The sequence below is a fragment of the Henckelia pumila genome, chromosome 3, assembly GCF_033568475.1.
Source record: "Henckelia pumila isolate YLH828 chromosome 3, ASM3356847v2, whole genome shotgun sequence".
In the NCBI taxonomy this organism is placed as follows: domain Eukaryota; kingdom Viridiplantae; phylum Streptophyta; class Magnoliopsida; order Lamiales; family Gesneriaceae; genus Henckelia; species Henckelia pumila.
Window position 1 is genome coordinate 97804560 of NC_133122.1, and position 27431 is coordinate 97831990.

Here is a 27431-nt window from a genome sequence, read left to right on the forward strand (position 1 = left end):
CCGATCCTTGATCGGAACATCCGAACCTCGATCGGAACGTCCGATCCTGTCATCGGAGCTTCCGAAGATCCTGATCTGCCACGTGTCAAAATATCACTTGATGACTCCGGATAGGGGTGATCGGAGCTTCCGGTCCTGATCGGAGCTTCCGATCCAACCACACGTCATGCCTGACGTAATATCGATCGGTGCCTCCGATCGCTCATCGGAGCTTCCGATCCTGTTCGGAGCTTCTAATCGTGCCTTCGGAGCTTCCGATCCGTCCAATACCCAATTCAATTAATTAGCATTATTCCTTTAATTACTCAATTAGGGTACGGGCTACTACATGGATGCTCAGCTCGCATCCGACTTTCCAGCTCCCAAGTTGCTTCTTAAGTTCCTCTGCGCTGCCACTACACCATCACTAGAGGTATTGTAGCGACCCATACCGGATCCACTACCTAATCAGAGTTAAGAGAATAATTAAGCATGCATTAAATAAATCATTGCGGAAGACTTAGATAGAAACAGACGGCAGAATACAATTGGTTAATTAAATCAATATACAACCCAATAGAATTACAAATAATCCTATGGGTAAAAACCTACAGCTAATACTGTTGCCTTCAAGGTCACTGGCTACTCCAATATCATGGTGCTCAAACCTGCACCTACACCTGCCTCATCGAATAGGATGTCCAGATACACAAAAAATACTTGACGTGAGCTCTAAGCTCAATACGAAAGCACAGATGAACATACAAAAATATGATGCATGCAAATGATAGGGTATCCATATCAGGGATAACTGTATACAAACTGCTCAGACTGGAGCCTATGATATGAGCTCGTCAAATCAACCACTGTGTACGACCACTCATTCCCGAATCTCGGATGCGGATCACGGAGTCCTCTAGGTACCAGTACCTAAGGGTACTCAATATCAAACGTCCAAACAGGGCTGAGCAACCCTAACTGGCTCATCTCAAAAGGTGTACAGATGTACAGAAACAAGATGATATGTACATGCCACATAACAATAATAACATGCAAACACATAAATGCAACATATAAGCATGAATATCCATTGGAAATCTTAATTAGTACTTGCGTACCTTACTACAGGTAGTTCTAGCAGTCCTACTCTAGGTTCCAAGCCTATCACCAACTCCACAATGAAAATACCCATGAATTATTCAATAAGCTCTAAAAACCTTAACTAAGCTATTGCATACTCCTAAATATTTTTAAGAAGCAAAAGCTATACCTGCGTTCGTCATCAGCCCGCTGATGTCAATTGCCTCAAAACTAGGCTACAGTTCCGCTACGACGCCTGGATTGCTATGCCACTTCCGGAATCCCAAAAGGACGCCTAGAATTCCCTAGATCTATGTTATATGGCTAAGGAATCGAGAGAGAAAAGAGGAAAGGCGTGTTTGAAAATGAAATCTTGGCCCCCTATTTATAGACGAAGTTCTTAGCCTCCGAACTCGACTTCGGAGCCTCCGATCCTGTTTGATTCCTCCGTTCCTAACTTTGGAGCCTCGGAAGTCCCATCAGTGACCTCACCAATGAAATATTTTTCTCGGACAGCTGGCCATGCAAGTTAGGATCCTACGATCTCATGTTCAGATCCTCCGAACCAGTTCAGAGCCTCCTAACCTAGTTCGAATCCTCCGAGGGACCTTCCCGGCCATTTTCGAGTGTCCTGGATCCATTTTCGAAGTTCGTTAATCCATCTGGAATTCCCTTAATCATGTTTTACTCAATCTAAACATGACCGCACGATTAACTACACATTAATTGTTAATTCCGGATATGGGTCACTACATTCTCCCCCCCATAAAAGGATTTCGTCCTCAAAATCTAGGTTAAACCTCGGGAACGTAACATAGACCACTTGTCCAATCCACCAATAGTCCCGGTTTGAAACATCTGGTCAAATTACCTTCGACTACCCCAAGCCTCACTAAACCTGCATGTTCTATTTAGTTACTGAATCACATCAAAACTTATGCTCTGTTTAGAATCCGCGCTGATTCTAAACTCACACACCTTAACGATCACTCTGGAAATCACTGCCTTCATATCCGCAATCCTGCTAGAATTGCGTAACATTACTGATTACCGTCAGTTATCCATCATTATCCGCAAATGAAATGACACATTTGATCCAAATTGCTAACTTCATCCTCCATAGTGACTACAAATCTTAGTGATGACACTCCTGCTAAGATCGTAACTAGTCACCAGCTATCTCTAGACACGCACGAACTCCATCGCTGCCCAACGAGAAAAACAAGATACAACACATTGTATCTCACTGTTCTAATGATAACATCGCATCCCTCGATGTTATTGTAAAGCGCTAAACAATCGATCTAGATTCAACTCTCGGTTAAATCCTAGAGATCCCATTCCTAGAACTCGTCTGAGTTACTCCTTATCACTATGGATAAAATATTTATTCCCAAAACAATACCTTATTTGAAGAGAAATGGCAACTACCGGCCACCAGCTCAAAAAGCAATCGCATCGCTGCACACCACTCTAACCATCTGAAATCCTCAGACTGATTGCGATCAACCTTGATCCAAATCTCGCTATCGTAGATAGTATCTACTCGATCACACTAGTCATCCTGCCATGAATAACAACCAAATTCATACAATTCCTGGCATCATAGTACGTACCTTCAGTACTTACCCTGCCTGATGTCAACGAATTTTCTAAAGAACACCAACTAAGTAAACACTTGACAAACTCTCTGTTTACTAACTCTAATTGTGTCAACATCCTTGTACACAATTTCTTGTCTTAATTCACTATTCGAGGTCGTCGCCTCGAAATACACTACCATCCTGTTGAAACTCTCAGATGGACTAACACCATTCTCAGCATTGGTAGTCTGTATCGAACGCTTACCTCTATCTCGTCACTAGAGATAGTATCGACGAAAACGATTCTAGTTATCCTGCCCTAGATATCGAAAATCCTTGACTCACTAGCTGGGATAACCAAACTGGTTCACCTCGATCCCACACAAAATCTATTAATGCCAGCGGCAATCCCACTATCTCAATCTCTTAATGACACAGCACAACAGAATGCACTGGGACATCAGCGACAACAATCCCGCCAGAATCATAATTACAAATCTTAGCTGCTGTATCATCCCACGAAAAAACTAATGCTACCCTACTAATGCTCATTGAGATCCATAAGCACTTGTCGAATCGCCTCTCAAGAACAACTCTTGAGAATTTCTTCTTGAAGCACCCAAGCAAAACACTTCGACTAACAGTTCCCCCAAAACTTTCCCACTGACTATCCTGGAACAATCTCTAAATTCCATTTACGCAAACTGGATCAATCATTGCTAACACCAAGCACTGCTCAGATCAAATATGTCACTGGTAACCTCAGCAACGCTACCAACAAACTATGATCTCAAGAGCCATCCTATGACCACTTTCATGATTCCTAGAATTCTATAGTCCCGATTCCCGCATTCTTGGAGATCCTTTCGATTGGAGAATTCTCTAAATGAACTAGAATCACTGCATCTAAGAATACCATTCTTATAGTACTATCTCAAGTACTTCCTGATTCGCTATATCCCAAATACTTGGAATCAAAAGAATCACACCTGATTCAATCATCTATCTCTGTCAGAGTCAGACAACTACTACGAGTAGTCACTAGTGCCAAGCCTACACCAGTCTAGACATACTACCCACTATATATGTTCATTCAAGATGATCATTAGGACTTGTCAAACCCAAGAAGCAATACAAGTCCAAAAGATTACAACTATCATTGAACACGCTCTTGATAATTATATCTTTTGCTAAGACTACTAGAAATCAAGACTGAGGTAATCTACCACGATGTCCCACCTGGAATCACCACCAAATTTACACTGACATAAGTCACACATCCCTCATGCCTCAATTAGTTATGTGCAATTCTTAGCATCTGATATAATCCACTATCGAGAAAAACTGTAGTGACCCTTACCCGGATCACCTACTAAACAGAACTTAGGCATGCAATTAACTTAATTAAACATATATCAGAATAAAACTGCGGAAACCATAAACAAAATATACAATCCCAAATAAAGAAATCTGTAATTTATCCAATAATATACAACCAAATCGAATAGCTGTATAAACCCAACCAACAGTAATAAAACCTAAGCGAAGCTCCAGTTGGCCAACCACTTACTAGCCCCTCCTGGATCCACCCTCCTCGTCCAATCGCAAACCTGCCCCATGGAATAGGGTGTCCAGAAAATACAGAGTACGAGACGTGAGCATAAAACACTAAGTGCGAGAGTATGAGTATACATGCATGCAAAGTGAACTCCCTATAGACTCGAGGTCAAGGATCAGATAACAGAAACAGACCGGGCCCTGGTATGTAGCACGCTGTGCCGTCGCTTCAGGAGGTGGATCCCATACCGAGATAACCGTGGATACGCCGGACCCAAATCGATGGAAGTCCATCCACTAACAGGATAGGGTACAACCCTACTAACAGACATCTCGAAAGAGATACAGCAAGATGCAAATGAATGCAGCATAATATCATGGCATATAAATCATGCAGTCACATAATACATGCATACTCAGTCAGGATATCTCGAACAGTACTTTCGTACCTCAAAACAGAGCAAGCTCTACTAAATCTAGGTCCACGCCTATAGTCTTCTCTACACTGCCAAATGATACTACTATCATTAAAGTGCTCTAAAAAGCCTTAACTAAGCTATTGCATACTCCTAAATATTTATAGGAAGCAAAAGCTATACCTTCGTCCGTCGTTAGCCCTTTGATGTCGATGCCTCCAGAACTTGGACACAACTCTGCTACGACTATCGAACGCCTCTCCGACCTCCGGACCAAGCCTAAGAAGACTAAAACAGCTCCAAAAGGACTAGAATGGAAAGGAGAACTCGGAATTGGAAAATGAAAGTGAAGCCTCGGCCTTCTATTTATAGACAACGATCGGAACTTCCGATCCTTGATCGGAACGTTTGAACCTCGATCGGAACGTCCGATCCTGCCATCGGAGCTTCCGAAGATCCTGATCTGCCACGTGTCAAAATATCACTTGACGACTCCGGATATGGGTGATCGGAGCTTCCGGTCCTGATCGGAGCTTCCGATCTTGCCACACGTCATGCCTAACGTAATATCGATCGGAGCTTCCGATCCTGTTCGGAGCTTCCGATCCCGATCGGAGCTTCCGATCTCGCCTTCGGAGCTTCCGAACTCTACCCAAGTAATTATGATTAATTCCTTTAATTACTCAATTAGGGTACGGGCTACTACATTCTCCCCCACTTAAGATATTTCGTCCTCGAAATCAGATCTTAAGTACCGAATGCAAAATACAGAAATCAGAAACATTCTTTATTCAAATCAAACGTTTACAGGGTTTGCAACTGAATAAATCTTAAAGAATGAAATCAAAACAACTCAGGATGGTCTTTACGCATCCTTGTTGAAAACGCGGCTCTCAGATCAATCACGATTGATACCCGGTGCAGCGGAAGTTTAAAATTTTTATCATGGAACAATTCCATGGTGTGGGTATCAACCATTCAACGATTAAATTATTGTGTGTGTAAAATTCAAATAACAATTAATTAAATTTTACCTTCAATCTCGCAACGAGATTACTGGACACCAACAGATTTTATCTGCTCTTGTTGTCTCTCCCTGGAACCGATGAACTCCTTCAATCAGGTCCACGAACAGAGGTTTAATCCCTCTGATAGATTGCACTAGAAAATCTATCAGAAGTTTTCTGCGAAGAGAATAAACGAATCTGATTCGCTATTCCAGACTGCAATTCAAAATCACAGACCGGAAAATCTCGGGCAGAGGACAGGGAGGGGACGGCCGAAACTTTTGAGAGGCTAGGGTTCGATTTTTGCTTCTCAAAAATTATGACCTGTTGTGTGTAATTTCTGTACTGAAATAACTTATTTATAATGCAGGCCACTAACACCTTAGGGCCCATTAGTCATAAGCTGGGGCCCGACAAGCAAAGCCCGCTCGTTCAGAAATTAATATAAAATTCATCGTGACTCCGATTGATGAACTGATTTCACCAATGTGCACAGAAACCATTTCTGCACATTTTAAAGTCAAAATAAATTTTCCTGAATCCGAATTCAGTGGTTTCCAAAAAATGTCCATCCCTATGTCATTTTAGGAAATCCTACTCCCTTACTCTTATTTAAGAAGTCCAACTCCTTAGTTCATTAAATTTAACTCTTTAAATTTAACTATCTCAACGGGATTAAAACTCCATTACACTGTGTGACCCTCAATGGTTCAGGGATACAGCTAGCGTGGGCTCACAACTCCTTGTGACTCGGAACAACACTTTTCGACTTGCCCAACGAATCATGGTAAAGCGCCTAGCAACATCGCCCCATGATTCCCTAGGTATCACTGATAGTGCCTACAAGAACCAGTAGATTTTGGTTAGCGTACAGTACGGTCCCTTCTTCCATATATCCCGATCGAATCAACAACCATTGGTATATCGAGAGTCGCTCAAGATTCGATAACTATGCAATACATCTTGAAGATCAAATTAGTGACATCGCATGTGCTACTAAGAAACCATTTCTTAAATCACATCAAGTACTCTGGCCAGAGATTTGTCACACTAATATCTCCTCAGATCGCATAGGATATCCACACTCGCAAGTATGTGGTGAATCCTTGACAACAATGCATTGACTCCTATATGTGTCGTAACTGTACCCAATCTCGACACCTGATGACCCCCATAGAGTCGGTAAACGAGTCAAAGCACAGCACTAGCATATAGAGTCTCCATGATGTTTCAAGTCGTAAGGACTAATGGTGTACAACCAAAACCGCGGACTTTATCCACTCGATAAGTGATAACCACTTGGAAAGTCCGGATAGGGTAGTTCGATTATTCATCCTATGAATATCCATTTGCATGCTTCGAACATCTCCATGTTCCTACCAATGAAACGTGGTACTCCGCATCGCAAATGCTAGTCTCAAACTCGAGCGATCCTTATCCTTATTATCGGACGGCTCAATCGACTAGGAACAGTTTAGAACATACAGTGACTATAAGATGTATTTCATGATAGACATCCCCATGTTCTACCACATCTTACATACACTATAGTATATTCAAGGTCTTTATCAAAACAACAATAGTATATCACAATATAACAATATGAAGTAATATAAAGTCATTGCCATTAATAAAAGTGTAAATTACATTAAACAAAAGATTGTTTTTACAAAGAGTCATCAAAGCCCATAGCCACAAGTTGGCTCACTGGGCACCCACTCTTTCAATCTCCCACTTGCCCTATAGCCAACTAGTCATACTACGTAGACCCATTGCTTCGCGATGTTTGTCAAACAATGGTCCTGGCAAGGGCTTAGTAAGCGGATCAGCGATATTGTCTGCAGAGGCCACTCGTTCGACAGTGATGTCTCCTCTTTCCACAATCTCCCGGATGATGTGGTATTTCCTCAGTACGTGTTTGGATCTTTGATGAGACCTTGGTTCCTTTGCTTGAGCAACGGCACCCGTGTTGTCGCAGTACACCGGGACTGGACCAACAAATTCAGGAATGACGCCCAACTCTTGGACGAAATTCCTCATCCAAACGGCCTCTTTAGCAGCAGCTGATGCTGCAATGTATTCAGCCTCAGTGGTGGAATCCGCTGTGGTGTCCTGCTTGGAACTCTTCCAAGAGACAGCACCGCCATTGAGCATGAACACAAATCCAGAGGTTGACTTCGAGTCATCCACATCACTTTGGAAGCTAGAGTCGGTATAGCCTTCCAATTTGAGTTCTCGTCCTCCATAAACCATGAACATATTCTTAGTCCTTCGCAAGTACTTAAGAATGTCCTTCACGGCTTTCCAATGCATTTGACCAGGATTAGACTGATATCTGCTCGTGACACTCAGAGCAAATGCTACATCCGGTCTGGTAGATATCATCCCATACATGATACTACCTATAGCTGACGCATATGGTACATGTGTCATATTCTCTATCTTTTCATCAGTCTTGGGACACATAGACTTGGATAGAGAAACTCCATGACACATGGGTAGATGTCCTCTTTTGGACCCATCCATTGAAAACCGTTTCAATATGGTATCGATGTAGGTTGATTGAGTGAGTCCTATCATTCTCTTAGACCTATCTCTATAGATATGTATCCCAAGAATGTAGGATGCCTCTCCCAAATCCTTCATCGAAAATCTACCTGATAACCATATCTTTGTTGACTGCAACATCCCTACATCATTCCCAATGAGTAGGATGTCATCAACATAAAGTACTAAGAATGTCACCGCATCCTTAACTACTTTCTTGTACACGCAAGGTTCCTCCGGGTTCTTGATGAAACCAAAATCTTTAATTGTTTCATCAAATTTCTGGTTCCAACTTCTTGATGCTTGTTTTAGACCATAAATTGATCTCTGAAGCTTGCATACCTTATGCTCGCTTCCCATGGATGTGTACCCCTCAGGCTGCTTCATATAGATTTCCTCCTTAATGTCTCCATTAAGAAAAGCAGTCTTCACATCCATTTGCCATATCTCATAGTCATACCATGCAGCTATGGCAATTAGGATTCTTATGGACTTGAACATTGCAACTGGTGAAAAGGTTTCGTCATAGTCAACTCCTTGCCTTTGAGTATAACCTTTAGCTACCAATCGCGCCTTGTAGGTCAATACCTTACCATCAGGCCCAAGCTTTCTTTTGTATATCCATTTACACCCTATTGGAACAATTCCATCGGGAGGATCTACCAAAGACCAAACTTGGTTTTGTATGCATCGAATCCAATTCTGACTGCATAGCTTCAAGCCATAAATTCGAATCCGCATCAGAAATTGCTTCCTTGAAGTTTCTTGGATCACATCCAATGTCGGGTTCATCTTGATCCCCTTCAAGAAGAAGACCATATCGAATAGGAGGTCTAGAAGTCCTCTCGGATCTTCTAGGTACAGGCGTGTCCAGCAATGGTTCCTGAGGTGTAGGATCGTTATTTTGTATTTCGGGTTCTTCTCGAACCTCTTCGAGTTCCATCATCTCGCCTTTCTTATCCAATAAGAACTCCTTCTCCAAGAAGGTGGCATTCCTAGAAACAAACACCTTTGTTTCAGCAGGATAATAGAAATAATATCCGATTGAATTCTTCGGATACCCTACAAAATAACATAAGCTGGATCGACTATCCAACTTATCTCCCACTGTCCGCTTCACGTAAGCAGGACATCCCCAAATCCTCAAGTACGAATACTTAGGAGCTTTGCCATTCCATAACTCGTATGGTGTTTTGTCCACTGCTTTAGTGTGGACGTTGTTTAACAACAATACCGCCGTTTCAAGCGCATAGCCCCAAAACGAAGGTGGAAGCTCAGTGAAGCTCATCATAGATCGAACCATGTCCAACAAAGTTCGATTACGACGCTCCGATACACCATTAAGCTGTGGTGTCATAGGAGGAGTCCACTGAGAGAGAATCCCATTCTCTTTCAGATAGTCCAAAAACTCGGTACTCAAGTATTCTCCACCTCGATCCGATCGAAGTGCTTTAATACTTTTACCTAGCTTGTTTTCTACTTCAGCCCTGAATTCTTTGAACTTTCAAATGCTTCAGACTTATATTTCATTAAATATAAATACCCATACCTTGAATAATCATCAGTAAAGGTAATGAAGTAGGTGTGGCCATGTTGAGTCCCTACTCTAAATGGACCACAAACATCTGTATGGATCAAATCCAAAAGATTCTGACTACGCTCAGGTTTCCCCTTAAAAGGAGATTTAGTCATTTTTCCTTTTAGGCAGGATTCACAAGTAGGTAGAGAGTTAATATCAGACATATCAAACATGCCCTCTCCCACTAGTTTGTTCATCCTCCTTGAGGAAATATGACCTAGCCTAGCGTGCCAAAGGTTTGCCGGGTTTTGACTATCGATTTTCCTTTTGTTTGTTGTCGCCGGTTTGTCAATACAATTCACTGGAACGTCTTTTAGTTTTAAATTGTATAGATCGTTTTCAAGTTGTCCATTTCCAATTAAAACATTCATTCTTGTAAATATTGCAAATCCCATTCACAAAATTACAAGAATAACCATCTCTATCAGCATAGAAATAGAAATAATGTTTTTAATTAAATCTGGCACAAATAAAACATCTCTCAACAATAATTTAAAACCATTCTGCAAAATCAAACAAACATCTCCAATGGCCGTAGCTTCAACTCTGGAACCATTCCCGAGCCTCAGCTGGGTCTCACCCATTCTAAGCCTGCGACTTCTTGTCATCACCTGCAAATCATTGCAAATGTGAGATCCACATCCGGTATCCAATACCCAAGAAGTTGTATTAAGTGACATGTTTATTTCAATATAGAACATACCCTTTGCAGTTCCTAACTGCTCAAGATACTCCTTGCAGTTGCGCTTCCAATGACCCGGCTTCTTGCAGTAATGGCAAACATCCTTGGATTTTCCATTGTTTGAAACCTTTGTCTTTTGCTTCTTCTCGGGTTCCACTTTCTTGGGTGGGGCAGAACGTTTCTTGCCCTTCATACTTGGCCCCTTCTTAGCAGAAGATGAGGAGCCCACCAAGAAAGCTGGCTTATCCTTCTTAAGTGTGGATTCATATGTAACGAGCATATTGACCATCTCTTCAAGGGTGGCCTCTATCTTGTTCATATTAAAATTTATCACGAATCCATCAAATGAAGAAGGAAGAGATAGAAGCAGCAAGTCCACATTGAGTTCATGCTCCAACACCAAATCAAGGGTCGCTAACTTCTGTATGAGCCAAATCACTCGTACCCCATGATCACGGACCGAAGTCCCTTCACGCATGCGGCACGTCATCAACTCCTTAACAGTAGAGAACCTTTCAGCCCTCGACTGAGCCCCAAAAAGTTCCTTGAGTTGCGTGTGAATGTCAGCAGCATTCACCGTGTCCTCAAATCGCCTCTGGAGTTCATCAGACATCGAGGCTTGCATATAGCATTTGGTCTTGATGTCATGGTCACACCATGCATCAAGTTTGGCCAATTCCTCCGGACTTATGTCAGCTGGTGCTTCCTTCGGAGGTGCTTTCTCTAACACGTAGAGCATTTTCTCCGAAGTTAAGACAATCTTCAACTTCCGGAACCATTCCGTATAGTTGGCGCCAGTCAGCTTGTTTTGTTCGAGGATCGAGAATAAAGGATTTCGCGAATTCATTGTATGAAATACTGAAAAGGAAAACAGACATATATCAATGATTGTTTAACAATTTACTAAGACATAAAATAGGCGAATTTAATTTTATGAATCTCACTCCCACTATTTTAACGATTTCACCACCCTCTAGTGAAAACGGGAAACTTTTTCCTTAGTGAGAACATGGAGTCCAATTGACAAACTTATGGTCCCGAATAATATCAGCCAACCATAATTCTCAAAAGGTAGAGCCCAATTGCTTCCAAAGCAACCCCCATGTATTTACCTCATGTCCAATAAGGGCCCAATAATATGACGCCGTTTTAAAGTGACATGTCAAGATGACCCATCAATATTAAGTTGTGATGGACGGTCGCCATGTGGATCCCCCAATAATATGAGCCGATCCCATGGGAGTTCCACCCAACTTACAACATTTGTCGATCCAATGTACAGCTTTCCGACGGACGGGCCCCCCCAATAATATGAGCCGGACCGTATCCGCGGGTAGCATCACATACATTGACCGTTGATGGAAGGTAGGAACATTTAAACAATATTTAAATTTCCTTTATTTATCTTGATATAAATTTTAAATCATATTTAAAATGAGGGATTTTATTTATAAAATATTTGTCTCATCATATTTAATTTATTGCATGCATTGCCGGATTCACGCAATTTATGTCTAAACATGCATACAATCATAATATCACATATTATATTGGATGATCGATTCCATTTCTAATTGACCCGTGGTTGCCAATCACGGGTCTTAGTCCAATCCTAGGTAATATGCAGTATGCAAATGCAATCCTATTACATATGCTTCCAATTTACATTTCTTCAGTCTTCATTGTCTGCTGGGCCCACCATCTTCAAATCTTGATCTCCCACTAAATCTAATGTATTTACAATAAATAACAATGACAAGTAGGGGATACATTTTTAGGGTGGGAACGGGCTATAAACCAAGCCCACTTTTATTACATATGACATTCATATCGGGCCATAAACCAGGCCCATTAATAAAACCAACAATAATAAAGACAAAATGTAAATTCCTAACATACACCTACAAAATTGGTCATGGCAATCGATCATCCTTATCCAATAACATTTAATTCAAAATTAATTTATTGGATAACATGCTGTGGCAATTCAAATTTAAACAAGATAAAATCATATTTTATATATAAAATCTCATTTCACATATAAAATCATATTTTATCTCTATATCAAATAAAATCATATTTTATCTATAAAATCCAATTTTACAAATAAAATCATATTTTACTTAATATATCATAAGATCATATCTTATCATCAATTTGTACCAAAATAATTGATTTCAAATTCAATTTACGGATAAAATATTAAAATTTTCCAAAAATTCAAATTTATCCAAAATCAATTTTAAAATTTACGGACTCGAACAATTCGATCCGAAATCTCGTGAACCAATCAAAAACAATTTTTTGACCGGACCAAAAATAAAATTTTAAATATTAAAATTAATTTTTAAATAAAATTATAATTTTTTTTCCCGCGGGCCGCCCGGGACACTCCCGGGCCGGCCCGCACCCGGGGCGCGGGCCGGGGGCAGCCCGGCTGCCCCCTTAGGGTAGCGCCTGGCGCCGCCCCTGGGCGGCGCCGTGCGCTGCCCTGGGCGGCGCCGAGCGCCGCCCTGCGCAGCGCCCAGCGCTGCGCTGGGCAGCGCACAGCGCTGCCCTGGGCGGCGACGGTCGCCGCCCGGGGCAGCAACAATTGCTGCCCCACCGGGCAGCGATCCAATCGCTGCCCGGGTTTTGCCCCGAAAAAAAAATTTTTATTTAAAAATATTTATTTTGTTTCAAAAACCGAGACTCAAAAATTTTGTACAATTGATTAATTTAATCGTTTGATCTGAGCAACCTGGCTCTGATACCACTGTTGAAAACGCGGCTCTCAGATCAATCACGATTGATACCCGGTGCAGCGGAAGTTTAAAATTTTTATCATGGAACAATTCCATGGTGTGGGTATCAACCATTCAACGATTAAATTATTGTGTGTGTAAAATTCAAATAACAATTAATTAAATTTTACCTTCAATCTCGCAACGAGATTACTGGACACCAACAGATTTTATCTGCTCTTGTTGTCTCTCCCTGGAACCGATGAACTCCTTCAATCAGGTCCACGAACAGAGGTTTAATCCCTCTGATAGATTGCACTAGAAAATCTATCAGAAGTTTTCTGCGAAGAGAATAAACGAATCTGATTCGCTATTCCAGACTGCAATTCAAAATCACAGACCGGAAAATCTCGGGCAGAGGACAGGGAGGGGACGGCCGAAACTTTTGAGAGGCTAGGGTTCGATTTTTGCTTCTCAAAAATTATGACCTGTTGTGTGTAATTTCTGTACTGAAATAACTTATTTATAATGCAGGCCACTAACACCTTAGGGCCCATTAGTCATAAGCTGGGGCCCGACAAGCAAAGCCCGCTCGTTCAGAAATTAATATAAAATTCATCGTGACTCCGATTGAGAACTGATTTCACCAATGTGCACAGAAACCATTTCTGCACATTTTAAAGTCAAAATAAATTTTCCTGAATCCGAATTCAGTGGTTTCCAAAAAATGTCCATCCCTATGTCATTTTAGGAAATCCTACTCCCTTACTCTTATTTAAGAAGTCCAACTCCTTAGTTCATTAAATTTAACTCTTTAAATTTAACTATCTCAACGGGGATTAAAACTCCATTACACTGTGTGACCCTCAATGGTTCAGGGATACAGCTAGCCGTGGGCTCACAACTCCTTGTGACTCGGAACAACACTTTCCGACTTGCCCAACGAATCATGGTAAAGCGCCTAGCAACATCGCCCCATGATTCCCTAGGTATCACTGATAGTGCCTACAAGAACCAGTAGATTTTGGTTAGCGTACAGTACGGTCCCTTCATCCATATATCCCGATCGAATCAACAACCATTGGTATATCGAGAGTCGCTCAAGATTCGATAACTATGCAATACATCTTGAAGATCAAATTAGTGACATCGCATGTGCTACTAAGAAACCATTTCTTAAATCACATCAAGTACTCTGGCCAGAGATTTGTCACACTAATATCTCCTCAGATCGCATAGGATATCCACACTCGCAAGTATGTGGTGAATCCTTGACAACAATGCATTGACTCCTATATGTGTCGTAACTGTACCCAATCTCGACACCTGATGACCCCCATAGAGTCGGTAAACGAGTCAAAGCACAGCACTAGCATATAGAGTCTCCATGATGTTTCAAGTCGTAAGGACTAATGGTGTACAACCAAAACCGCGGACTTTATCCACTCGATAAGTGATAACCACTTGGAAAGTCCGGATAGGGTAGTTCGATTATTCATCCTATGAATATCCATTTGCATGCTTCGAACATCTCCATGTTCCCTACCAATGAAACGTGGTACTCCGCATCGCAAATGCTAGTCTCAAACTCGAGCGATCCTTATCCTTATTATCGGACGGCTCAATCGACTAGGAACAGTTTAGAACATACAGTGACTATAAGATGTATTTCATGATAGACATCCCCATGTTCTACCACATCTTACATACACTATAGTATATTCAAGGTCTTTATCAAAACAACAATAGTATATCACAATATAACAATATGAAGTAATATAAAGTCATTGCCATTAATAAAAGTGTAAATTACATTAAACAAAAGATTGTTTTTACAAAGAGTCATCAAAGCCCATAGCCACAAGTTGGCTCACTGGGCACCCACTCTTTCAATCCTGTCCTCAAGCTCCCAAGTAGCTTCCTTAGTGCCTCGGCGCTGCCACTGAACTAAAACCAAAGGAATGACTGTAGTAGCCAGTAAACAAATCAGTAATTAAGGAATTAATCATAATTACTTGGGTAGAGTTCGGAAGCTCCGAAGGTGAGATCGGAAGTTCCGAACAGGATCGGAAGCTCCGATGCAGGATCGGAAGCTCCGATGCAGGATCGGAAGCTCCGATCATATTACGTCATCCATGATGATTGGATAGATCGGAAGCTCCGATGCAGGACCGGAAGCTCCGATCACCCCTATCCGGAATCAACAAGTGATATTTTGACACGTGGCAGATCAGGATCTTCGGAAGCTCCGATGGCAGGATCGGACGTTCCGATCGAGGTTCGGACGTTCCGATCAAGGATCGGAAGTTCCGATCGTTGTCTATAAATAAAAGGCCGAGGCTTCACTTTCTTTTGCCAATTCCGAGTTCTCCTTTCCTTTCTAGTCCTTTTGGAGCTGTTCTAGTCTTCTTAGGCTTGGTCCGGAGGTCGAAGAGGCGTTCGGTAGTCATAGCGGAGTCGTGCCCAAGTTCTGGAGGCATCGACATCAAAGGGCTAACGACGGACGAAGGTATAGCTTTTGCTTCCTATAAATATTTAGGAGTATGCAATAGCTTAGTTTAGGCTTTTAGAGCACTTTAATGATAGTAGTATCATTTGGCAGTGTAGAGCAGACTATAGGCGTGGACCTAGAGTTGGTAGAGCTTGCACTTTTTTGAGGTACGAAAGTACTGTTCGAGATATCCTGACTGAGTATGCATGTATTATATGACTGCATGATTTATATGCCATGATATTATGCTGCATTCATTTGCATCTTGCTGTATCTCCTTCGAGATGTCTGTAGTAGGGTTGTACCCTATCCTGTTAGTGGATGGACTTCCATCGATTTGGGTCCGGCGTATCCACAGTTATCTCGGTATGGGAGCCACCTCCTGAAGCGACGCCACAGCGTGCTACATACCAGGGCCCGGTCTGTCTCTGTTATCTGATCCTTGACCTCGGGTCTATAGGGAGTTCACTTTGCATGCATGTATACTCATACTCTCGCACTGAGCATTTTATGCTCACGTCTCGTACTCTGTATTTTTTGGACACCCTATTCCATGGGGCAGTTTTGCGATTGGACGAGGAGGGTGGATCCAGGAGGGGCTAGTCAGTGGTTGGCCAGCTGGAGCTTCGTCTAGGTTTTATTACTGTTGTTTGGGTTTATACAGCTATTCGATTTGGTTGTATATTATTGGATAATTACAGATTCCTTTACTTGGGATTGTATAATGTTATTGGTTTCCGCAGTTTTATTCTGATATCTTTTTAATTAAGTTAATTGCATGCCTAAGTTCTGTTTAGTAGGTGATCCGATTAAGGGTCACTACATTTATGGTATCAAAGCATGCAAAAGATTTCTTGGGATTTAGTCTCATCTTGAGGTATTTTTGTAGATGTCAAATCGTGACGACCAGAGTTCTCATGGCAGTGTTGGTGGGCATTAGGGTGATGCCGACCGGGAGCTTCGTCGAGAACGGCATCATCGTCACCATGACGACGAGCATTTCACTGTGCGTCGATTCTTAGCTATGGGTCCTAAGCCCTTAGTTGGAGGTGAGTCTCCGGAGGATGCGGAGAACTAGTTAGACCGCATGGAGATGACTTTTAAGACTTTCCAATGCACCGATGAGCAGAAGGTGGAGACCCTTGGCTATCTTTTGGATGGGCGTGCGCGCAGGTGGTGGAGGTTTACTTCTGCACCTTTTGTTGCGGCAAGAGGAGTGGCCACCTGGGCCGAGTTCCGCACAGCTTTCCAAAAGCGGTATTTTCCTCCTGCACTCCGACAGTCGAAGGCAGGCGAGCTACTGAGTCTGCGACAGGGAACCATGTCCATCGATGAGTACCAGCAGAGGTTCTTTGATCTGCTATCATATTGCCCCGAGATTGCTGATAGCTCGGAGATGAAGTATAATCTGTTTCTTCAGGGCCTTAACCCTGAGATCCATGACCGTGTGGCGGTTGGCGACGACATGTCCTACGAGGGTTTGGTGAGCCGTTGTCACCAGGCGGAGGACAGCATTCGGCGGAACAGGTCTTTCTCTCAGTCGAGACCTGCTAGTTCTTTGGGTCCCCGTGCCCAAACTTTCAAGAAGTCTGGATCTTCTTCTTCCTCTGGTTCTGGAGGTGTTGTCCGTTTTGGTAAGAAGGAGAAGTGTGATCACTGTGGGAAGAACCATCCATCCGACAAGTGCCGTAGAGCTTCTGGAGCTTGTTTCCGTTGTGGAGAGACTGGTCATATCCGGAGAGATTGCCCAATGTCTGGGGGAGGAGGTTCTGGTTCTGGTTCAGGATCGGGTTCTCAGGCTACCGTACAGTAGAGGTCGCAGGGACAGTCTGCTGGGAGCTCTCATTTGAGGCCACGAGCTTCTGGCCAGGTGTTTGCCCTGAGACATGATCAGGCTGTGGAGGAGAATGAGAAAGTCATCGCAGGTACATTTCTGCTTTATGGTATACCTGCTCTTGTACTTATTGACGCTGGTGCATCTCATTCCTTCATTTATGCACGTTTTGTTAAGAGGCATAAATTACCATGCATTGCACTAGACGTAGTGATGTCTGTTTCTACTCCGACGGGCCAATCTGCTTTGGCTAAGAGTCTAGTGATGGGTTGCCCTTTAGAGTTCGAAGGGAACATTCTGTTAGCGAATCTCATGGTCCTGGCGATGGACGATTTTGATTGCATTCTGGGAATAGATATGTTGACTACCTATCGAGCTTCAGTGGACTGATATCAGAGATTAGTACGCTTTCATCCGGAGGGGAGTGAGAGCTGGTTTTTCTATGGTGAGGGAGCGCGACCCTCGATGCCTTTGGTATAAGCTTTGATAGCCTGTCGAGCTCTAGAGTCTGGAGGGGAATGCTACCTTATCTATGCAGTTGATTTGTCCGCTGAGAGTATTGGGATAGAGAGCATTCCTGTTGTGGATGAATTTCCAGATGTGTTTCCTGATGAGATTCCGGGTTTTCCTCCTGCTAGGGAAGTCGAGTTTGGCATAGAGTTGATGCCGAGTACTTCGCCTATTTCTAGAGCACCGTATCGTCTGGCTCCGTCAGAGATGCGTGAGTTGAAGAATCAGCTACAGGATCTTTTGGACAAGGGGTACATTTGTCCTAGTGTATCTCCTTGGGGAGCTCCTGTTCTCTTCGTGAAGAAGAAGGATGGGTCGTTGCGGCTGTACATTGACTATCGGCAGCTGAATCGAGTCACTGTGAAGAACAAGTATCCGTTGCCTCGTATTGATGACTTGTTTGACCAGCTGCAGGGCACATCAGTTTACTCCAAGATTGACTTGAGATCTGGGTATCATCAGTTGAGAGTCCGTGATCAGGACGTAGCCAGGACTGCATTCCGTACTCGCTATGGGCATTACGAGTTCCTAGTGATGCCATTTGGTTTGACTAATGCGCCGGCTATATTCATGGATCTGATGAACCGTGTCTTCAGGGAGTATTTGGACAAGTTTGTCGTGGTCTTTATTGACGACATCTTGGTGTATTCGCGTAATACGGAAGAGCATGTTTCTCACTTGCGGTTGGTACTGCAGACTCTTCGAGATGAGCAATTGTATGCCAAGCTGAGCAAGTGTGAGTTCTGGATGGATAGAGTGGTTTTTCTTGGCCATATCATATCCAGGGAGGGGATTTCTGTTGATCCAAGCAAGATTGAAGCGGTACTTAATTGGTCGCGTCCGACAGTTGCTGAGATCCGTAGTTTTCTGGGTCTAGCAGGGTATTATCGTCGCTTCATTCTGAACTTCTCTCAGTTAGCTCGACCGTTGACGCAGCTTACCCGCAAGGGTGTGGATTTTGAGTGGTCCTCCGAGTGTGATGAGAATTTCCGTGAGCTTCGACGGCAGTTGACTTCTGCGCCGGTGTTAGCATTACCGTCAGGATCTGGAGGGTATGTAGTTTACACGGATGCTTCTCTTCAGGGGTTAGGTTGTGTCCTGACTCAGAATGGGCATGTGATAGCATACGCTTCTAGATAGCTGAAGCTTCACGAGGACAACTACCCAGTCCATGATTTGGAATTGGCAGCCATTGTGTTCGCTTTGAAGATCTGGCGTCATTATCTGTATGGCGAGAAATTTGAGATCTTCACTTACCATAAGAGTCTCAAGTATTTGTTCACTCAGGCAGAATTGAACATGAGACAGAGACGTTGGATGGACTTGCTTAAGGACTATGATTGTGAGATTAAGTACCATCCGGGAGCTGCTAATCTCACCGCTGATGCTTTGAGTCGCAAGGTGCGATTATCCGCACTTCAGACTTGTTCGATGTCTAGTGCGATCAGTGACTGTTGTACTTCAGGTTTTACCTTCAAGCATAAGAAAGGTATGCAGAGTATCCAGATGTTTGCGATATTATCTGAGCCAGCTTTGTACTCGCGGATCCGAGATGCTCAGATGTCTGATTCGAATACCCAGCGTTTAGCTCGTCTAGCTAACGAGGGTAGCTCGTCTGGATTTCATTATCAGTCAGATGGCTTTCTGTGTTTGTCTGGTAGGCTTGTGATTCCACAGGATGAAGAGTTGCGAGAGGAGATTTTATCTCAGGCACATCGCACTAAGTTGAGTATTCATCCTGGGAGCAACAAGATGTACAAGGATCTACGTACTCGTTTCTGGTGGAAGGGAATGAAACGCAGTGTTTATCAGTTTGTTTCGAGATGTTTGGTGTGTCAACAGGTCAAGGCAGAGCACCGACGACCTGGAGGATTGCTTCACAGTCTGCCTATTCCTGAATGAAAATGGGAGTTTATCACAATGGACTTTGTGACCCATTTGCCGGTATCCCCGAGGAACTGTTATGCTATCTGGGTTGTGGTGGACCGACTCACCAAGTCAGCTCATTTCATTGCCTATAGCCGAGAGTACTCTGTGGATCGCATGGCACGGATGTACATTCAGGAGATCGTCCGACTTCATGGAGTGCCTGTGAGCATTGTCAGCAATCGGGACCCCAGGTTTACTTCTAGATTCTAGGGGAGTGTTCAGCGTGCGATGGGTACTACTCTCAGTTTGAGTACAGCCTATCATCCGGAGACTGATGGTCAGTCAGAGCGCACTATCCGTACGTTAGAAGATATGCTTAGAGCGTGCGTCATGGATTTTGGTTCAGCCTGGCAGGATCATTTGCCGTTGATCGAGTTCTCTTACAACAACAACTATCACACTAGTATTGGGATGGCACCTTTTGAAGCGTTGTATGGGCGACGTTGTCGTACTCCACTCTTCTGGGAAGAAGTGGGGGAGAGACAGGCTGAAGGACCGGAGTTTATCCAGCAGGCGATAGACATTGTTGATCAGATCAAGAAACGGATTAAGACTGCACAGGATCGTCAGGCCAGTTATGCTAATATCAGGCGTAGGCCCTTGCAGTTCGAGGTCGGGGAGAAAGTGTTTCTGAGAGTGTCACCTTTCCGCAAGATTCTCAGATTTGGCCTTAAGGGCAAGTTGTCTCCCAGATTTATCGGTCCGTTTGAGGTCTTGGAGAGCATTGGCGATTTGGCTTATCGACTAGCTTTGCCACCGCATCTATCCAGTATTCACGACGTGTTCCACGTATCTCTGTTGCGACGGTATGTGGCGGATGAATCTCATATTCTGCAGCGGTCTGAGGTTCAGGTAGACAAGGATTTGACTTATATTGAGAAACCTCTTCGTATCCTGGATTATAAGGATAAGGTTTTACGGAACAAAGTCATTCCTTTGGTTTTAGTTCAGTGGCAGCGCCGAGGCACTGAGAAAGCTACTTGGGAGCTTGAGGACAGGATGCGTAAAGACCATCCTGAGTTGTTTTGATTTCATTCTTTAAGTTGTATTCAGTTGCAAACCCTGTAAACGTTTGATTTGAATAAAGAATGTTTCTGATTTCTGTATTTTGCATTCGGTACTTAAGTTCTGATTTCGAGGACGAAATATCTTAAGTGGGGGAGAATGTAGTAGCTCGTAACCAAATCAGTAATTAAGGAATTAATCATAATTACTTGGGTAGAGTTAGGAAGCTCCGAAGGTGAGATCGGAAGTTCCGAACAGGATCAGAAGCTCCGATGCAGGATCGGAAGCTCCGATCATATTACGTCATCCATGACGATTGGATTGATCGGAAGCTCCGATGCAGGACCGGAAGCTCCGATCACCCCTATCCGGAATCAACAAGTGATATTTTGACACGTGGCAGATCAGGATCTTCGGAAGCTCCGATGGCAGGATCGGACGTTCCGATCGAGGTTCGGACATTCCGATCAAGGATCGGAAGTTCCAATCGTTGTCTATAAATAGAAGGCCGAGGCTTCACTTTCTTTTGCCAATTCCGAGTTCTCCTTTCCTTTGTAGTCCTTTTGGAGCCGTTCTAGTCTTCTTAGGCTTGGTCCGGAGGTCGGAGAGGCGTTCGGTAGTCGTAGCGGAGTCGTGCCCAAGTTCTGGAGGCATCGACATCAAAGGGCTAACGACGGACGAAGGTATAGCTTTTGCTTCCTATAAATATTTAGGAGTATGCAATAGCTTAGTTTAGGCTTTTAGAGCACTTTAATGATAGTAGTATCATTTGGCAGTGTAGAGCAGACTATAGGAGTGGACCTAGAGTTGGTAGAGCTTGCACTGTTTTGAGGTACGAAAGTACTGTTCGAGATATCCTGACTGAGTATGCATGTATTATATGACTGCATGATTTATATGCCATGATATTATGCTGCATTCATTTGCATCTTGCTGTATCTCCTTCGAGATGTCTGTAGTAGGGTTGTACCCTATCCTGTTAGTGGATGGACTTCCATCGATTTGGGTCCGGCGTATCCACAGTTATCTCGGTATGGGAGCCACCTCCTGAAGCGACGGCACAGCGTGCTACATACCAGGGCCCGGTCTGTCTCTGTTATCTGATCCTTGACCTCGAGTCTATAGGGAGTTCACTTTGCATGCATGTATACTCATACTCTCGCACTGAGCGTTTTATGCTCACGTCTCGTACTCTGTATTTTCTGGACACCCTATTCCATGGGGCAGGTTTGCGATTGGACGAGGAGGGTGGATCCAGGAGGGGCTAGTCAGTGGTTGGCCAGCTGGAGCTTCGTCTAGGTTTTATTACTGTTGTTTGGGTTTATACAGCTATTCGATTTGGTTGTATATTATTGGATAATTACAGATTCCTTTACTTGGGATTGTATAATGTTATTGGTTTCCGCAGTTTTATTCTGATATCTGTTTAATTAAGTTAATTGCATGCCTAAGTTCTGTTTAGTAGGTGATCTGGTTAAGGGTCACTACAATGACTTTGTTTCGTAAAACCTTATCCTTATAATCTAGGATACGAAGAGGTTTCTCAACATAAGTCAAATCCTTGTCTACTAAACCTCAGACCGCTGCAGAATATGAGATTCATCCGCCACATACCGTCGCAATAGAGATACGTGGAACACGTCGTGAATACTGGATAGATGCGGTGGCAAAGCTAGTCGATAAGCCAAATCGCCAATGCTCTCCAAGATCTCAAACGGACCGATAAATCTGGGAGACAACTTGACCTTAAGGCCAAATCTGAGAATCTTGCGGAAAGGTGACACTCTCAGAAACACTTTCTCCCTGACCTCGAACTGCAAAGGCCTACGCTTGATATTAGCATAGCTGGCCTAACGATCCTGTGCAGTCTTAATTCGTTTCTTGATTTGGTCAACAATGTCTATCTCCTGCTGGATAAACTCCGATCCCTCAGCCTGTATCTCAGCCTGCTGGAGTACCAACTCCGATCCCTCAGCCTGCTGGAGTACGACAACATCGCCCATACAACGCCTCAAAATGTGCCATCCCAATACTAGTGTGATAGCTGTTGTTGTAAGCGAACTCGATCAACGACAAATGATCCTGCCAGGCTGAACAAAAATCCATGACACACGCTCTAAGCATATCCTCTAACGTACGGATAGTGCGCTCTGACTGACCATCAGTCTCCGGATGATAGGCTGTACTCAGACTGAGAGTAGTACCCATCGCACGCTGAACACTCCCCCAGAATCTAGAAGTAAACCTGGGGTCCCGATCGCTGACAATGCTCACAGGCACTCCATGAAGTCGGACGATCTCCTGAATGTACATCCGTGCCATGCGATCCATAGAGTACTCTCGGCTATAGGCAATGAAATGCGCTGACTTGGTGAGTCGGTCCACCACAACCCAGATAGCATCACAGTTCTTCGGGGATACCGGCAAATGGGTCACAAAGTCCATTGTGATAAACTCCCATTTCCATTCAGGAATAGGCAGACTGTGAAGCAATCCTCCAGGTCTTCGGTGCTCTGCCTTGACCTGTTGACACACCAAACATCTCGAAACAAACTGATAAACACTACGTTTCATTCCCTTCCACCAGAAACGAGTACGGAGATCCTTGTACATCTTGTTGCTCCCAAGATGAATACTCAACTTAGTGCGATGTGCCTGAGACAAAATCTCCTCTCGCAACTCTTCATCCTGCGGAATCACAAGCCTACCAGACAAACACAGAAAGCCATCTGACTGATAATGAAATCCAGACGAGCTACCCTCGTTAGCTAGACGAGCTAAACGCTGGGTCTTCGAATCAGACATCTGAGCATCTCGGATCCGCGAATACAAGGCTGGCTCAGATAATATCGCAAACATCTGGATACTCTGCATACCTTTCTTATGCTTGAAGGTATAACCTGAAGTACAACAGTCACTGATCGCACTAGACATCGAACAAGTCTGAAGTGCGGATAATCACACCTTGCGACTCAAAGCATGAGCGGTGAGATTAGCAGCTCCCGGATGGTACTTAATCTCGCAATCATAGTCCTTAATCAAGTCCATCCAACGTCTCTGCCTCATGTTCAACTCTGTCTGAGTGAACAAATACTTGAGACTCTTATGGTCGGTGAAGATCTCAAATTTCTCGCGATACAGATAATGACGCCAGATCTTCAAAGCGAACACAATGGCTGCTAACTCCAAATCATGGACTGGGTAGTTGTCCTCGTGAAGCTTCAGCTGTCTAGAAGCGTATGCGATCACATGCCCATTCTGAGTCAGGACACAGCCTAACCCCTGAAGAGAAGCATCCGTGTAAACTACATACCCTCCAGATCCTGACGGTAATGCCAACACCGGCGCAGAAGTCAACCGCCGTCGAAGCTCACGGAAATTCTCCTCACACTCGGAGGACCGCTCAAAATCCACACCCTTGCGGGTAAGCTGCGTCAACGGTCGAGCTAACTGAGAGAAGTTCAGAATGAAGCGACGATAATACCCTGCTAGACCCAGAAAACTACGGATCTCAGCAACTGTCATCGGACGCGACCAATTAAGTACTGCTTCAATCTTGCTTGGATCAACAGAAATCCCCTCCCTGGATATGATATGGCCAAGAAAGACCACTCTATCCATCCAGAACTCACACTTGCTCAGCTTGGCGTATAACTGCTCATCTCGAAGAGTCTGTAGTACCAACCGCAAGTAAGAAACATGCTCTTCCGTATTACGTGAATACACCAAGATGTCGTCAATAAAGACCACGACAAACTTGTCCAAATACTCACTGAAGACACGGTTCATCACATCCATGAATATAGCCGGCGCATTATTCAAACCAAATGGCATCACTAGGAACTCGTAATGCCCATAGCGAGTACGAAATGCAGTCTTGGCTACGTCCTGATCACGGACTCTCAACTGATGATACCCAGATCTCAAGTCAATCTTGGAGTAAACTGACGTGCCCTGCAGCTGGTCAAACAAGTCATCAATACGAGGCAAAGAATACTTGTTCTTCACAGTGACTCGATTCAGCTGCCGATAGTCAATGCACAGCCGCATCGACCCATCCTTCTTCTTCACGAAGAGAACAGGAGCTCCCCAAGGAGATACACTAGGACGAATGTACCACTTGTCCAAAAGATCATGTAGCTGATTCTTGAACTCACGCATCTCTGACGGAGCCAGACGATACGGTGCTCTAGAAATAGGCGAAGTACTCGGCATCAACTCTATGCCAAACTCGACTTCCCTAGCAGGAGGAAAACCCGGAATCTCATCAGGAAACACATCTGGAAATTCATCCACAACAGGAATGCTCTCTATCCCAATACTCTCAGCGGACAAATCAACTGCATAGATAAGGTAGCCTTCCCCGCCAGACTCTAGAGATCGACAGGCTCTCAAAGCTGATACCAAAGGCATCGGGGGTCGCGCTCCCTCACCATAGAAAAACCAGCTCTCACTCCCCTCCGGATGAAAGCGTACTAATCTCTGATAGCAGTCCACTGAAGCTCGATAGGTAGTCAACATATCTATTCCCAGAATGCAATCAAAGTCGTCCATCGCCAGGACCATGAGATTTGCTAACAAAATGTTCCCTTCGAACTCTAAAGGGCAACCCATCACTAGATGCTTAGCCAAAGCAGATTGGCCCGTCGGAGTAGAAACAGACATCACTACGTCTAGTGAAATGCATGGTAACTTATGCCTCTTAACAAAACGTGCAGAAATGAAGGAATGAGATGCACCAGTGTCAATAAGTACAAGAGCAGGTATACCATAAAGCAGAAATGTACCTGCGATGACTTTCTCATTCTCCTCCACAGCCTGATCATGTCTCAGGGCAAACACCTGGCCAGAAGCTCGTGGCCTCAAATGAGAACTCCCAGCAGACTGTCCCTGCGACCTCTGCTGTACGGTGGCTTGAGAACCCGATCCTGAACCAGAACCAGAACCGCCTCCCCCAGACAGTGGACAATTCCTCCGGATATGACCAGTCTCTCCACAACGGAAACAAGCTCCAGAAGCTCTACGGCACTTGTCGGATGGATGGTTCTTCCCACAATGATCACACTTGTCCTTCTTATCGTAACGGACAACACCTCCAGAACCAGAGGAAGAAGAAGATCCAGACTTCTTGAAAGTTTGGGCACGGGGACCCAAAGAACTAGTAGGTCTCGACTGAGAGAAAGACCTGTTCTGCCGAATGCTGTCCTCCGCCTGGTGACAACGGCTCACCAAACCCTCGTAGGACATGTCGTCGCCAACCGCCACACGGTCATGGATCCCAGGGTTAAGGCCCTGAAGGAACATATTATACTTCATCTCTGAGCTATCAGCAATCTCGGGGCAATAGGATAGAAGATCAAAGAACCTCTGCTGATACTCATCGATAGTCATGGCTCCCTGTCGCAGACTCAGTAGCTCGCCTGCCTTCGATTGACGGAGTGCAGGAGAAAAATACCGCTTTTGGAAAGCTGTGCGGAACTCGGCCCAGGTGGCCACTCCTCTCGCCGCAACAAAAGGTGTAGAAGTAAACCTCCATCACCTGCGCGCACGCCCATCCAGTAGATAGCCAAGGGTCTCCACCTTCTGCTCATCGGTGCATTGGAAAGTCTGAAAAGTCGTCTCCATGCGGTCTAACCAGTTCTCCGCATCCTCCAGAGACTCACCTCCAACTAAGGGCTTAGAACCCATAGCTAAGAATCGACGCACAGTGAAACGCTCGTCGTCATGGTGACGATGACGCCGTTCTCGACGAGGCTCCCGGTCGGCATCACCCCAACGCCCACCAACACTACCATGAGAACTCCGGTCGTCACGATTTGACATCTACAAAAATACCTCAAGATGAGACTAAATCCCAAGAATTCTTTTGCATGCTCTGATACCATAAATGTAGTGACCCTTACCCGGATCACCTACTAAACAGAACTTAGGCATGCAATTAACTTAATTAAACAGATATCAGAATAAAACTGCGGAAACCATAAACAAAATATACAATCCCAAATAAAAGAATCTGTAATTTATCCAATAATATACAACCAAATCGAATAGCTGTATAAACCCAACCAACAGTAATAAAACCTAAGCGAAGCTCCAGCTAGCCAACCACTGACTAGCCCCTCCTGGATCCACCCTCCTCGTCCAATCGCAAACCTGCCCCATGGAATAGGGTGTACAGAAAATACAGAGTACGAGACATGAGCATAAAACGCTCAGTGCGAGAGTATGAGTATACATGCATGCAAAGTGAACTCCCTATAGACTCGAGGTCAAGGATCAGATAACAGAGACAGACCGGGCCCTGGTATGTAGCACGTTGCGCCGTCGCTTAAGGAGGTGGCTCCCATACCGAGATAACCGTGGATACGCTGGACCCAAATCGATGGAAGTCCATCCACTAACAGGATAGGGTACAACACTACTAACAGACATCTCGAAAGAGATACAGCAAGATGCAAATGAATGCAGCATAATATCATGGCATATAAATCATGCAGTCACATAATACA